The following is a 12013-nucleotide window of genomic DNA, read 5'->3' on the forward strand; positions in this document are numbered from 1 at the left end:
GCAGCCCCACAACGAGAGCAGAGTCACCACAATGAGAGCTGTGCTTTCTTCTTCAGGTTTCTGCGGGATTCCAAGGGTGACCCTGGGGTCGGGGATCACTGTCCCCATTTGCTGGATGAAAAAGCAGTAGACACTGGGAAATTGCCGATGCTAAAAGAGCTGAGCCTTGAGCCCTAAATTTTAGTTAGAAGAGCTAAGAGAGGATAAGAAGTGTAACCATCAACCCAATTCTGTTTTATACACAAACACCTAGCCAAGACAACGCTGCACATTTTTCTCGTAAGACACTTGCCCATTTAATTGGGTTGGCTAATTAATCCTTAGATGATATGAAATTATAATCTAACCATGCTTTGCTTTTTGCAGTGTAAGAATAGAGAGGAAACGCATTTGTGGCAGATTTCCGCCAACCTCTCAGCCTGAAATGCGACAACGATGAGCAAGAGCTTTAGACTCACAGTCTTAAGCTAGCCCTTGCCTGAGAGTCACAAGAAGGAACTTATACGAGTTCCCAAGAACTGTGACATGAGAGGAATCAATACGAAATACACCAAAATTCGTATTTCTTCTACCAAAATACTGACCAACTTTTTTGTCTTCTAACACCAGATTGGTTTTGCAGAACTTTGGGCATGGCAAATTTATACTATGATTTCTCTCCTTCCCTCTGTAGGCACTGGGTGAACTCAACTTACTGACATAGCCCCTCTCACTGTTTTCATATATGGTTTTTTTTTTTTTTTTTTTTGGTTTTTGTTTTTTGTTTTTCGGTATGCAGGCCTCTCACTGTTGTGGCCTCTCCCATTGCGGAGCGCAGCCTCCGGACGCACAGGCTCAGTGGCCATGGCTTACGGGCCCAGCCGCTCCGCGGCATGTGGGATCTTCCCGGACGTTGCGGAGCGCAGGCTCCGGACGCACAGGCTCAGAGGCCATGGCTCATGGGCCCAGCCACTCCGCGGCATGTGGGATCTTCCCGGACTGGGGCACGAACCCATGTCCCCTGCATCGGCAGGCGGACTCTCAACCACTGCGCCACCAGGGAAGCCCCATATATGTTTTTAATGCTTTCTTTACCCAACTCTTTCCTTTACACACGTTTCTACTTTTTTTCTTGAGGCAGCAAAGACTGACACTGGTGGAAATTTCTCAAAGCATAGGTCAGGCAGATAAAGGGTTTTAATAAAGGCAGAGTTGACAGCTTTCCTTTGGGCAAAATGGAACACCCCGCGGGGTACTGCACGTATTGGCCTTCTACTGGGGAGCAGGCCTCCTCACAAGTGTATCTCACATTTAGTGCTCAGAGCAGCCCTGTTGGGGCAGGTATAGATGGGAAAAATAGGAGAAGATGACTTGCTTAAGTTCCCAGAGCGGGGGGCAGACTCAGGATTTGAACCCAGATCTGTCTGAGCTAGGAAACCATGGTGATTCTCTCACCCCCTTTGATAATTCCCCATTTGAACAGCTTTGCCCTCCTCTACTTCCTCACCTGGGGCAGGGCGTTCACTGCCCATCAGGTACAATTATTTTGTGGGGCACAGCTAGCTGGACTTTCTGCCCTGGGACTCTGTCTCCGTCTCCAAATCTGAAACTCCAGGGGCGCAATTGTACATGCAAATTCTACCTACCAAATCCTTTGGAAAGCAGTTCTCTCTCCTAGTTCTGTCTCTCCCACAAATATAACTGAGTGCAATTATATTGGTCTTTCATAAACAATGAAGAACCATTGAAGGAAGTTCTAAATTCAAGCAAGCTCTGCCGGGATTTCTCTATAACTCAGTAAACACTGCTGAATATTAGTAAACAAATCAACAGGAAAACTGATGAATGTGTTCTGTGCTTCCCTAGACTGTGAACACACTCTCGCGGCCGGGACAGGCCAACTGCAGTCATTGGCTCTTCTCCTCGTCCCACCTGCTTTAAAGGGAAACCCTCCGGGAACAAAGAGGAAATTGCACCAAAAAACACAATATTACTTTAAATCCTTGATTTCCTGTATGACACAGCAAAGTATTTACCTAATGCCCACTCAAGTCAGCATAAAATCCCATGCCCCAAGAAGAGAAGGGCTAGGGGGAGGTAAAAAGAGGGCATTTATCACAACTGCAATTAGAATCAGTTTTTGAGATTTGTAAAGATACAATTAAAGAATTGTATCTTTAATCGTTTTAAAGATACAATGTCAATATTTTGCATATGATGCCCCTATGGGGTAGAGATTCTAGGAGTACCCAGCTGCTGCTTTCAAATTCATAATTGCATTCTGGCTAAATTATACCATTAAATCATAAAATTATTAATATGTAGCCCACTTTTGGACATATATAACCAAATTGTGTACCAAATAGTGTCTTTCTTAGAGGACAAATACCTGATGGTGAAAATATTTATTCAAATTACATTTAATTTGTTCTCTATCATCACAGAAGACTATAAAATCATTCTGTATTTCTCTCCATGTTTTAAAGTTTGTAATCTACCAGGCCCTTAAGCATCGCCCATATTTTCCTAAAATGTTACTGCAACGAACTTTCGGGGGTACTCCTCTTTGGGTGCATGCTGTTTCCAGGTTCCGTGGGTTCTGAGTGCCGGCTGCTGGGCTCAAAGGGAAAGAACCCCCTGCAGAACCCAGGAGACAGACCGGGCTGCGAGCCCTACAGCAGCTGCCGGGCGCCCCCTAGAGCTTCGGAAGGGGCAAGATGCCTTCTTTCTCTGTAAGTCTAAAACTCGTTCTATTCCTGAAGCCTTTTCAATTAGAAACACGTTTGCTGGGACGAAGTGAGAGAGTGGCATGGACATATATACACTACCAAACGTAGAATAGATAGCTAGTGGGAAGCAGCCGCATAGCACAGGGAGATCATCTCGGTGCTTTGTGTCCACCTAGAGGGGTGGGATAGGGAGGGTGGGAGGGAGATGCAAGAGGGAGGAGATATGGGGATATATGTATACATGTAGCTGATTCACTTTGTTATGCAGCAGAAACTAACACACCATTGTAAAGCAATTATACTCCAATAAAGATGTTAAAAAAAAAAAGAGAGAGGATTTGATAATAACTGACAACTCCTCCTTTCTTGAAAAATCTTCTCTTTGCTTCTGCAACATTTTTCTGGTTTTTCTTGTACCTCACCGGCCATTCTTTCTCAGTGTTTTGTTGGCTCTCCCTTTTCTGAGCACCCTTTAACTTAAGGAATGCCCCCGGATTTGGGTCTAGCTCTTCTTTTTTCTTTCAGTGTCATCTCTCTAGTTGACCAGTCATCCATTCCTCAGTTTTAAATACCATATGTATAAAGATGACTCAAACATTTATTTCTCCCCTGAATTTTGAACTGGTATTTCCCGCTGCCCTGGAAATATCCCCACTTGCATAACTAAGAGGCATCTTGGCATCTCAATTTTAATATACCCAAAGAAGAATTATTATTTCCTCCTCACCCCAGCACCCAGCAAAACAAAAAACTCTTGCTCATTTCTCAGACTTTTTGATCCTCATAAAAATCATGATACCAGGGGTCAGTAACATTTTCTGTAATGGTAAAAAAAAAAAGAGAGAGAGAGAGGAAGAAAGAAACACGCTTGAATTGAGAGAAACGTTGGGGTAGATTTTTTTCCTAAGCTACTTTTCACATAAATTAAAAATTGGGTTGCATTGGTAATCATTTTCTAGTGGTTTCAGGAATAGAATTATCAGCTCTTTAAATGCCTTGCAACAGCACAATATTACGTCTGTGGTCTTCCTTCCCAAAGTGCATAACCTCGATCTAATCATAAGGATAAAATAAGACAAACCCCAATTATGGGTCATTTTGCAAAAGAATTTGTCTGTACTTTGAAAAATATTAGTGTCTGAGAGTGAAAAGCTGAGAATTGCTCCAGACTGAGGGAGACTAAAGGGACATGAAAACTAAATGCAACATGTGATTCTGAACTGGATCTTTTTGCTCTAAAGGGCATCATTGGGACAAGCAGCCAATTTGAACATGCACTGTATATTAGATGATAGTATTGTATAAATGCTACTCTTCCTGAATTTAATAATTGCACTATTGCTATATAAGAGAATGTCCTTGACCTCCGAAACTCACTCTTAACTGAAAAAAATTAAACTAAAAAAAAAATTGAATGTGAATGTGTACATTATAGGCACATTGTATTAGTTTCGTCTTGTGGTTTTAACAGATAACCACAAACTTAGTGGCTTTAAGTAACACAAACTTCTTATGTTACAGTTCTGGAAGTCAGAAGTCTGAAATGGGTCTTAGTGGGCTAAAATCAAAGTGTCTGTAGGACTGCATTCCTTTCTGCAGGATCTAGGGAACAATGTTTTCTTGCCTTTTCCAGCTCCTAGAGGTTGCCCATATTCCTTGGTTCATGACACCCTTCCACCTTCAAAGCTCACGACGGCCGGTGGAGTCTTTGTCTCGATGCCATCTCTTTGGTTCTGACTCTTCTGCCTCCCTTGTCCCCATTTGGAAGGACTCTTTTGATTACAATGGACCCTCCTGGATAATCCAGGATAATCTCTATTTTAGCTGATCTGCAACCTTAATTTTGTCTGCATCCTTAATTCCTCTTTGCCATGCAGCGTAATATATTCATAGGCTCCAGGGATTAGGATGTAGACATATTTGGGGGCCACTATTCACACACACACACACACACACACACTGAAATAAAGAGAGAGAGAAAGCAAATGTGTTAAGATGTTAACAAGTTAACCATAAATGAAGAGTATATGGAAGTTAACTGCAATATTTTTGCAACTTTTTGTGGGTTTAAAATTTTTTCCAAAGAAAAAATTCAATTAAAAAAAAACTCCTAAAAAAAAAAACTCCTCACGATAATGCTGAATATTTCAAGCAACACAAATCCACAATCTCTTATCTGAAATTCAAAAACTCTAAAAACTAACCGTTTTTCATAATTCCTTTGACTTCAAAGGCCCACCTGAACCATCACAGGTCCTTCACAGCCTCTTCTTACCCCCTTGCTGTGCCTGGACGTCCACCAGCATCCCTTCACTCTCTCTGGACTGTTTCACCTGGGGTGGCTCACATGCCAGGCTCTGGGCTAGGTCCTGGGAAGCAACACAGGCAGGAGTGCCCTCCCCTCTGAGAGCCCAGAGTCAAATGCAGCCAGTGCCAAAGCCACAGTAAGATCAGCAAAACCCAACCTGGGCCTGAGGGCAGGGAGATTCGGAATGGGAGCTGAGATGGCTTTGGGGAGAGGTGATGCACGTTAGTAAACAGGTGAAGAAGATCGATAAGGAGAAGACACCCTACGTGGGAGAACAGTGTGGGGAAATGCTTGGAGGCTTGACTGCGCATGCCCTGTTTGAGAAAGTCAAGTCGATTGGTCTGATGGGAGGGCAATGGAGGCTGGAGGGCAGACAAGGGCAGGCCGTGCAGGAGCGCTTCTTTGCATGGCATTACCATGATGAGGAAACTGTTTTGATCCTGAAGTTCCTGGGGGGCCCACAATAGAGATTTTTTTTTGTTTTGTTTTGGTTGCGTCGCGCAGCTTGCGGGATCTTAGTTCCCTGACCAGGGATTGAACCTGTGCCCTTGGCAGTGAAAGAACAGAGTCCTAACCACTTGCCCGCCAGGGAAATCGCCACAATAGGTATTTTTATTGTGGAATATTTACTGAGAGAAAACACACACCCCCCAATGGGTGTGGTAGGCAGCTTTTAAAGTGGCTGTGTGGGTGATACCTGCCTCCTGATGTTCACCTTCTGGTGTAATTCCCTCCCCTTGTGGGGGGCTGGACCTGCCAACCTCTCAGCCTGAAATGCGACAACGATGAGCTTTAGGTCCAGCTATATTATTTTTCACTGTTGCTATTGTAAATGGTATTATTTAAAGTTTGTAATATTTTGTTTGTTGCTTCAATAAAACACAATTATTTCTATATACCTAGCAACATTGTTAAACATATGTTAATTCTAAAAATTAATCTATAGATTCTTTTGAATTTTCCATGTGGATAATCATAATAACTTAGTCTCTTCCTCTCTAATTGTTTCTGGCAAGGATCTTAAGTACAATGTCAAGAAGTGGTAATGGCAGCATTCTTGACTTGTTCTTGATTTCAAAGGAACTATAGTAACATTTCACTTCTAAGTATGATGGCTACTATAGGTTTTTTGGAGATATTTCTTATCAGGTTAAAGAACTCACCTTCTACTTCTAGTTTGTGAAGAGTTTTATCATGACTGAATATTAAATTTCACTGGAGGCTTTTTCCATATCTGTGATGATCATATGGTGTTTCTTCACTAATCTGCTGATGTGATAAATTTGTATTAATACATTATTTAATGTTAAACTAGCCTTGTGTTGTTGGGATTATCCCAATTTGGTCATAATCTACTGTGGACAAAGAATGTCGCCTGCCATTTCAGTAAACAAAGGATGTTTTGGAGGTCTTAAAGCTATCAGCCACTACAGCCGCTGCCCCCCACTCCTTCCCTGGTGTACCCTGAGGGGATTCAGGATGGAGAAAAACAGGATACTGGCCATGCATATATAGTCAACTAATATTTGACAAGGGAGACAGGAACACTCAATATGGAAAAGATTATATCTTCAATAAATTGTGGTGGGAAAACTGGATAGTCACATGCAAAAGAATGACATTGAACTCCGATCTTACACAAAAATTAAGTCAAAATGGATTAAAATTTAAGTCAAAATGGATTAAAGACTTAAATGGAAGACCTGAAAATGTAAAAGTTTTAGAAGAAAATAGGGGAAAATCTCCTTGACATTGGTCTTGGCAACAATTTTTTAGATATGACACCAAAGAGCAAACATTAATAAGTGGAACTACATCATACTAAAACGTCTTCTGAAATAAGTTAGACAGAGAAAGGCAAATTCTGTATGATCTCATACGAATCTAGAAGAGCTGAACTCATAGAAATAGAGAATAGAATGGTAGTTGCCAAGAGCTGGGATTGAGGGGATCTGGGGAGTCTTAGTCAAGGGGTACAAACTGCCAGTTATGAGTTCTGGAGATCTAAAGTACAGCCTGGTGACGATATTTACAATATTGTATTATATAAATATATATATATATAAATTATAAATATATTGTATATATTTATATACTTGAAAGTTGCTAAGAGTCCGATTTTAAATGTTTTAACACACACACAGAACAAATGGTAATTATGAGAGGGGATGGAGGTGTTAACTAACCTTATTGTGGTAATCATTTTGAGAAAGGAAGGGAGCAGGGCACAACCTTTAAAAGAATGACATGGCCCGAGGACATGACATAAACTGATTAGAACCAAATAGGTCCAAGATGGCAGATGACTAGACCTTGAGCCTCAATATATGCTCATTGTAACACTTCAGCAAACTAAATGATACATCCACAGGCGCCATGACAGTTTCAAGTCTGACCACAAAAGGTCAAAAAGTGGGCAGTGGCCCAGTTCCTGGAAATCCCCACTCCTTCCCCCAAATAGCTGGAATACTCCTCTCACTCCTTAGCCTATGAAATTACCCACCCCTATAAAAACTGACCACCCCATACCCTGGGGCCTCTCTCACCTTCCCAGATGGCCCACACTCTGACATATGGAGTGTGTTTCTCCCTGAATAAACCTTTTTTCACTTTGCTATGGCTCGCTCTTGAATTCTTTCCTGTGTGAAGCCAAGAACCCACACTTGGCGGCCATCCCAGGGACTCAGACATGACCTGGGATGTGACCATCCTCTCGTGCCCCACTCTCTTTCCTGCAACAATTTTGCGCACAAAAGTGTACTTTCAAATCATCGTATTGTACACCTTAAACGTATACAATGTTATATGTCAACTATATCTCAATAAGGCTGGGGGGAAAATATTTTTGTAATAGTATGGGGAAAATACATCTAAAAGTTCTATTCTCTGAACTATTTCCCCAAATGATGGAATTTTGCCTACCGATTTATAGCTTCTCTAAGATAGGTAATATTTTGCACTTTAAAGAACAATGACAACACCAGAAAAATGAAACAAAACTGTCTGCATGATTTGGATACATGCTGAAGTATGAGAACCACAGCCCCAGTGTACCCTTGGAAGAGGAGTTGTCAGAATCACAGAACCTCAGTCAGCTGAGTCCCTAAAGGACTGTTAGAGCAGAACCAACCTGTTCTCAGCCCAAGATCCTTAAATGAGCAAGCAATAAATTCCTATTAGGTTGAGCCATTATGTATGTGAGTCTCTAAACTACTGTGCCCTAGCCTACCCTAACTAATATAAATGCTTACCTCATTAATTTTCAGCCTTTTTTCCTTTTATAATATATGGGCTTAAAAGGTAAAATTTTCTCTAAGGACTGCTTAAAAAGTTATCAGTTGTGACATTTAGACTTTTTATTATCATTCAGTTTAAAATATTTTGTCCATTTGATTGAGGGGACTTGTGGATTCTTTAGAAGCATGTGTCTCCATTTCCAAACTTAGAAAGTTCTTCAGTCTTCTTGTTGATTTCCAGTTTAATTGCTTTGTGGTCCCAGAAACTCCTCTGTATGACTTTAATACTTTGAAGTTCGATGAGACTGCTTGGGTCCATTTTTATCAACGTTCTGTGTATGCTTGAAAAAGCATGCGTATTCTGCAGATGTTGAATGCAGTGTTCTATGTGTTTCCCCTGGGTCACAGTTGTTAATCATCTTGTTGAAATCTACATGCTTACTGTTTTTATTTGCTTGTTCTATCAATTTCTGAGTGAACTTTGTCAAAAACTACCTCTATTGCTGTGGGTTTGTCTGTTTCTTCTTGTGGTTCTTTCCATTTTGGCTTTATACAATGAGGAAATGTCATTAGATGCATGAAAATTTTAAATCATTGAATCATTGTGTTTCGGTGAAACAAATCTTTTATTAATATGTGGTGACTAACCTTCTTGAATTATCGGAATGTTTTCTTGCCTGAAAGCCTTTTTTCTCTGGTAGCAATATAGTTACACTTATTTTCCTTTGGGTAGTATTTTTACACCTTATCCAATTCTTTTACTTTCAACCTTAGCATGTCCTTATGGTTTAGCCATGTCTTTCACAAAGTTGTTGTTTGTTTTTAAATTCAGCCTGAAAATCTTTAAACTGGAACATTTGGTCCTTTTCCACTTAATGTAACTACTGATATATTTGGATTTAAAACTATCTTATTTCATGCTTTTTGTCTCTCCTTTCTGGCCTTCGTTTTAACTGAATTTCATGTTTTCCCCTTCTACTGGTATGGGGAAGAGGCCTTTCATTGGTTATCCTATGTCTTACAATGTATATTTACAATTTTAAATGAATCAAAATCTTTGTCTTCCTTCTGGTTAATACAAGGTTCATAGAATGTTCAAACTCCCACTTACCTCCTTCCTCACTTTCATAAAGTTGTAATGTGCTCGGGGCTTCCCCGGCCCGGTCCGGAGCCTGTGCTCCGCAACGGGAGAGGCCACAACAGCGAGAGGCCCGCATACCACAGAAAAAAAAAAAAAAAAAAAAAAAAATCCGCCTGCCAGTGCAGGGGATACGGGTTCGACCCCTGGTTCAGGAAGATCCCACATGACGCAAAGCAACCAAGTCCGTGCGCCACAACTACTGAGTTCGCATGCCACAACTGCTGAAGCCTGCAGACCTAGAGCCTGTTCTCTGCAACAAGAGATGCGACCACAATGAGAAGCCAGTGCACCGCAACGAGAGAGTAGCCCCCGCTCGCCGCAACTAGAGAAAGCCTGCGCACAGCAACGAAGACCGAACGCAGCCAAAAATTAAAACATTAAAAAAAAAAATTGTAATGTGCTGTATTTTTCTGTTATTTAAAAAAATGCCACAATTCTCTCTTTTATATGGTTAAACACCTTGTGCATTTGCCTGCCTAACTTACTGCTTTTTTGTTTACCATTTTATCTTGCATTTTAGGCCTTCCATTTGGTCTCAGATTCCTTCTGCCTAAATCTTTTAGGATTTCCTTTGGTGAGCTTCTGTTGATAGCAAACTCCCAAGTTTTAATTCTTCTGAAATTTCTTTATTCTATCCTCATTTCTGAAAGATTTTTACTGGGTATAAAATCCTAGCTTGGCAGTACCCCAGAAGGAATTGTTCCATTGTCTTCTGTTATTAATGTGGAGTTAGTTCTTGAATTCTTTCCTGTGTGAAGCCAAGAACCCACACTTGGCGGCCATCCCAGGGACTCAGACATGACCTGGGATGTGACCATCCTCTCGTGCCCCACTCTCTTTCCTGCAACAATTTTGCGCACAAAAGTGTACTTTCAAATCATCGTATTGTACACCTTAAACGTATACAATGTTATATGTCAACTATATCTCAATAAGGCTGGGGGGAAAATATTTTTGTAATAGTATGGGGAAAATACATCTAAAAGTTCTATTCTCTGAACTATTTCCCCAAATGATGGAATTTTGCCTACCGATTTATAGCTTCTCTAAGATAGGTAATATTTTGCACTTTAAAGAACAATGACAACACCAGAAAAATGAAACAAAACTGTCTGCATGATTTGGATACATGCTGAAGTATGAGAACCACAGCCCCAGTGTACCCTTGGAAGAGGAGTTGTCAGAATCACAGAACCTCAGTCAGCTGAGTCCCTAAAGGACTGTTAGAGCAGAACCAACCTGTTCTCAGCCCAAGATCCTTAAATGAGCAAGCAATAAATTCCTATTAGGTTGAGCCATTATGTATGTGAGTCTCTAAACTACTGTGCCCTAGCCTACCCTAACTAATATAAATGCTTACCTCATTAATTTTCAGCCTTTTTTCCTTTTATAATATATGGGCTTAAAAGGTAAAATTTTCTCTAAGGACTGCTTAAAAAGTTATCAGTTGTGACATTTAGACTTTTTATTATCATTCAGTTTAAAATATTTTGTCCATTTGATTGAGGGGACTTGTGGATTCTTTAGAAGCATGTGTCTCCATTTCCAAACTTAGAAAGTTCTTCAGTCTTCTTGTTGATTTCCAGTTTAATTGCTTTGTGGTCCCAGAAACTCCTCTGTATGACTTTAATACTTTGAAGTTCGATGAGACTGCTTGGGTCCATTTTTATCAACGTTCTGTGTATGCTTGAAAAAGCATGCGTATTCTGCAGATGTTGAATGCAGTGTTCTATGTGTTTCCCCTGGGTCACAGTTGTTAATCATCTTGTTGAAATCTACATGCTTACTGTTTTTATTTGCTTGTTCTATCAATTTCTGAGTGAACTTTGTCAAAAACTACCTCTATTGCTGTGGGTTTGTCTGTTTCTTCTTGTGGTTCTTTCCATTTTGGCTTTATACAATGAGGAAATGTCATTAGATGCATGAAAATTTTAAATCATTGAATCATTGTGTTTCGGTGAAACAAATCTTTTATTAATATGTGGTGACTAACCTTCTTGAATTATCGGAATGTTTTCTTGCCTGAAAGCCTTTTTTCTCTGGTAGCAATATAGTTACACTTATTTTCCTTTGGGTAGTATTTTTACACCTTATCCAATTCTTTTACTTTCAACCTTAGCATGTCCTTATGGTTTAGCCATGTCTTTCACAAAGTTGTTGTTTGTTTTTAAATTCAGCCTGAAAATCTTTAAACTGGAACATTTGGTCCTTTTCCACTTAATGTAACTACTGATATATTTGGATTTAAAACTATCTTATTTCATGCTTTTTGTCTCTCCTTTCTGGCCTTCGTTTTAACTGAATTTCATGTTTTCCCCTTCTACTGGTATGGGGAAGAGGCCTTTCATTGGTTATCCTATGTCTTACAATGTATATTTACAATTTTAAATGAATCAAAATCTTTGTCTTCCTTCTGGTTAATACAAGGTTCATAGAATGTTCAAACTCCCACTTACCTCCTTCCTCACTTTCATAAAGTTGTAATGTGCTCGGGGCTTCCCCGGTGGCGCAGTGGTTGAGAGTCCGCCTGCCGATGCAGGGGACATGAGTTCGTGCCCCGGTCCAGAAGGATCCCACATGCCGCGGAGCGGCTGGGCCCGTGAGCCATGGCCGCTGACCC

This window comes from Physeter macrocephalus, chromosome 1, assembly GCF_002837175.3.
Source record: "Physeter macrocephalus isolate SW-GA chromosome 1, ASM283717v5, whole genome shotgun sequence".
NCBI lineage: Eukaryota > Metazoa > Chordata > Mammalia > Artiodactyla > Physeteridae > Physeter > Physeter macrocephalus.